This window comes from Anomalospiza imberbis, chromosome 7, assembly GCF_031753505.1.
Source record: "Anomalospiza imberbis isolate Cuckoo-Finch-1a 21T00152 chromosome 7, ASM3175350v1, whole genome shotgun sequence".
NCBI classification, from domain to species: Eukaryota; Metazoa; Chordata; class Aves; order Passeriformes; family Viduidae; genus Anomalospiza; species Anomalospiza imberbis.
Genome location: NC_089687.1, coordinates 38,225,626 through 38,230,359, shown reverse-complemented (window position 1 = coordinate 38,230,359; position 4,734 = coordinate 38,225,626).

Here is a 4,734-nt window from a genome sequence, read left to right as displayed (position 1 = left end):
CCAGCTGTCCCACACTCCTGGCCTGGCCATGGCTTCACTGCCACCAGTGTCTCCTGCCAGGTGCCTTTGCACAGCTGTGGCCCTCCAGCAGGTTTTCCCATGCACTATCTCCACACCCAGCTCTCCCTTTTTGCTTTATTAACTTCCACAACATGAAGCTCCTCTTCCACCGAGTCTGTCTTTTCCCTCTGCCTCCCCTGAGGTCCACAGGCTCCCCTGTAATTATTGTAGCCACCACTGGCTCAGCCAGTGGCACAGAAAGCCAGCGAGCCCTTGGCAGGACCATACAGTCCACGTATGCAGGGTGTGGTGTCACAGAGGCTCTCTGCACCAGCTCAGCTTGGTTTGAAAGCCAGGAGAAAATTCCAAAGCTGGCAGGGTGGGAGGCATCCATGAACGTGGGAGAGCGGCAGGCAGGTGCCATGCAGGCCATGCATTCCAGCTGGAGTTTGCCTGGATGGGCACATGGACAATCTGCACTGTTTGCATTCATCCCAGGCATGGTCATTCTCACCTGAGCAAAACACCTTCAGGACACTGTGGGGATTTAAAAACAATTAGCAGCATAAATGTTGGGTTTAAACCCGCTGGTTGCTGCTTTTCTTCTGTCCCCATCCATCACAGTGTCCCATGCATAATTTTTTTTACAAAAGGAAGGGATGCTTCACCTTGGATGTTGGATGGGGCTTGGAGCACCCTGGGCTAGCGGAAGGTGTCAGGGGATGGAACGGGATGGGCTTTAAGGTCCCTTCCAAGCCAAGCACTCTGTGATGATCCCATGGGAGCTCTCCCTTCTGCACTGGTGGCACCCAAACCCGTGCTCCAGTGGCTGGATGGGCTCTGTGATCCGTGAGTCGCTGAGCAATCATGGGAAGAGATCCCGCAGATTATCTCCTTCCATGGTGGAAATATTCCACTTATTTTTAATCCTCGTTTCCTGTCTGTCAGCCAGTTAATTATCCCTCAGAGGACTTTCTCTGCAAGTCTTTTTTGGGAAAGAAACTTGGTGAGTGCTGCCTGAATGTCCTTGTCCATTTAAATGAGAACAGTGGGGTCAATTTTCATACCTTCTGAAGAAAAATACCTCTTTCTGCCTTCCCCCCCCCCCCCTTTTCTTTTTGTGAGGCTGTGGTTGTTTTTCCCTGTTTGTGTCAAGCTGGCAGTTACAGCTTTCCTGCCTGGATCTTCTCTTCCATGATGCACATGCAGGCAGCCTTCTCTGCAGGGGGAGGGTGAAGAGGAGGCCCTTGCACTCCAGAATATCCATGGATGGACACCTGGGCTTGCTCCAGACCTGCTCATACAGGGCTGGAGCCATCCCTCTGCTCTCCTGATCATCAGCCTCCTTGATGGATGTCCTTGAGGAAGCATTTAAAAATGCAAACCATTTTTGTTGCCGTAGCAACCGCTCTTCTGGAAATGGGGATAAAACCGTGGCTCCCAGGAGGTCAGAGCTGCTTTCTGAGAGGTGGTGGGTGCTGGTGGCAGGAGCACAGGGCACAGCCACCTTTTCCAGGCCCCTGGCTGCTCTAATCCCACTGCCAGGCCTTGGTGATTCCCGAGGGAAGCAGCTTGGGCCTAATTCACAGATATTTCTTGTAGCCACCAGCACTGGCTCTGAGCAGCCTGGCCCATTGGAAGGTGGCCCTGCCCATGGCAGGCAGTGAAATGAGATCGGCTTTAAGGTCCCTCCCAATTCAAACCATTCTGGAATTCCACGATCCCTCGGGCTCCCGCAGTCCCAAGCTGGGTTTTAGTGTCAGCCCAATCTGCAGCCAAAGGAGCTCTTTAGATGGGCAGCCAAGACTGAATTGTCTCGTGGCTGCCATGTGAAACCACGGGACGTGGTGGCTGCCTCCTCCCGGCTGTCACCTGTCCCTTTGCCATGCACGGACCAGACCCCGCAGCTCCCAGCTCTTGCAGAGGCAGGGGACTCACACAGTGCTCTCCCTGCTGTGCCTGGGATGAGACACTGCAGCTCTCTTGTTCAGCATTCCCATCACGGCAGGGGGAACCTGTCCCACCTCCTGAAGCTACAGAGTCAAGTGGGAATGCAGTGAAATGCTGGCAGCAAACCCACTGCAACCCTCACCTGCTTCCAGAGCCACAGCTGGCAGATGTTGGGATCACTGGATTAATCACAGTTTGTGGATTCTGTTTTCATGGGGATAGATAGGGAAAGTTGGGTTATCCTTTTCAGATGCTGGCCTTTGGTAGTCAAAGATGATGAGCCTGTGGATCCTGGAATTGTGTGCTAGAAGGGATCAGGGAGGGATTGAGTGTTTCAACACCTCCAGAAGCCCTCGCTAAATGAGATGGGTGCTTTGCAATATATCATCCCTGCAGTCTCTGTGTCCTGAACTCAAATGGCCTCTGGATCAAACATCAGGGAAAGGCTGCCAAGGCTGGCATTGTGCTGCTGGAATTGTCCTCCTGGGTCTTACCTTTATGGGATGGTGTCTCCTGCTCTGGGCAATGCTTTAGGCTGGAGTGATCTCTGTTCATCTTTAAAACCATCAAACAAATCAGGACAAGCTGCTTTCTTCTCCGAGGCACCTCAGATATTTGGGGCTTCTCTCCCCCATGCTGGATACTCCTGTATCACCTCCTAAGAAGACAGTTTTCCTAGTGCAGGTTGGTGGAAATTCCCATAAAGCTAAAGAAGGGCATCAGGCCTCAACTTATAATCGATTTGGCTTCTGTCTCTCACAGAGCTTCACCAGACATTTAATGCACCAAAATTTTGCCTGGAGCAACTCCTTCCCCGTCTCCAGGAGTCATTTCCAGTCTGCTGTGATGCTGAGGCACAGATAGGCAGAGCTTGGAAGGTGCCCAAGCACTCACACCTTCCCAGGCTGGGGAGTGCGCGTGAATCGCGGCGCTGGGATGCGCTGTTTGTCCGTGGGAGGTGAGGCACAAAGCGCTCCCGCTCCTTCCTCTGCGGCACGAGGAGCACGGCGTCCCAGGGAGCTCCTGCTGAGCACTGCGAGCGTTTCCAAAGGACCAGCAGCTCTCTTTGCCTCCAAGGTGCTGAGCTGGCATCTGTGTGCAGCAGGAATTCCTGCTGGGAGCTGGGAGTGCTCGGGAAGCGGTGCCTGAGGAAGGAGCCGGCTGTGACCCTCTGAGATGCTCTTGGGGTGGCAGCATCCATGTCCCACGATGCATTCCTGGGAAATTCTCCCTCAGGACACCTTGCATCTGCTTGTTCTTGAGTGAAACCTCCTGTCCTGCACTGTCCAGCCACGCTCTTATCCCTGCCCTTTTCCTAGGGATGGCTGCGGTGGCCCTGAGGCCTCACACGGATTTGTCCTCAGCAGCTTTTTTGGCCACCTTCTGTGTTGGAACCCTGGCTGCTGAGAATTTTGGACTTTCTGTGCTGACAGGCACTGACCCCCAAGAGAACACTGCATTGACCTGAGGCTGTGGAGAAGGCTTCCAAAATTGAATGATAGAACTAAAATTATGGGTGTGTAGTTTGAATAGAAGTGTGTAATAGCACATGGTGGAAAACTTAGAGTTTAAGGTTTTAGAATATATTAATATATGTAAAGCAAGATGGAGGTTTTAGGGCTAAGGTTAGTCCTTCTTCACCTTCTTTATCTCCTTCTTCATCTTCTTCTTCACCTTCTTCTCCATGGGTTTGGGTGGTTTTGTGCAACTGGATAAAAAAGTCCGCATTGCAGGGCACGGGTGGTTGGTTATTGGGTTAAAAGTAAAAATCATTTAGGTGTCATTTCTTAATTGGACAGCTAATCCTTAAAAGAAGTAACGACTCAACAGTTATGGATGATGCCTGTGGGCTTTAATCAATGTACCTGTGGTTAAATACATCCCTATTCGATGTCACCGTTCAGTCTTGGAGGGTTTGGGGTGAGGAATTCTTGTTCTGTGGGAATCACAGAATCATTAAAGTTGGAAAAGCCCTCCAAGTCCACAAAGTCCAGCCCAGCACTGACAAACACATTACTAAACCATGTCCCCAGGTGTCACATCCACACATTCTTGGACACTAACCAGCAGTGCTGCTGACTTCCAAACAAGTCAAGATCCCATTTTTTGCTCTCTGAAACACACGATTCTCCTTTCCTTGCAGGACAGGGCTAGTTTTCTCTTTGCAACAGCAATCCATGTTATTGTTTGTCACTGCCAGCATGAGTGAGATTTGGTTTGACTTGTAGCTGAGTTTTGGACCTGTTCTAATTTGGACGGGGTGACATTGGCTCTGCCAGAGATGATCTTCACACAAAAACACATCTTTGGGCGCTTGTGCCTGAATGGGGCCCATTAATTTATTCTCTGTTTATAGACCCAGCTTCATGCTCATCTTTAACAAGCAAAAAGCTGATTAATGGGGAATTTTCTTGCCCAAATGCAGCAGCATCACTGACTCCTACACAGAGGTGCTGCCACCCACAGCCAAAGCCATGGACTGATGTCCAGTTTGAGCCTCTACCCCCTGGCTTTAGCTCCTCTGGCCTCCTCCTTAGACAGAAGGATTGATTTTAGTCAAGGTGAGTTGTGACACTCTTTTGAACAAGAGAAAAGCTCAATAAACGTCTAACTGCTATCACAAGCTTGAGTAGATGGAGCCAAAAATGCATTTTATTGATAAGGGATATCTTTTTTCCCTTTCCAATGAAGGGAGCCAACCTGAGCATTGCTGCAGGAATTTCAGGTGGGTTGGAAACAGGATGATGAGCTAAAATGCACTTTATTGATAAGGGATTTTTCTTT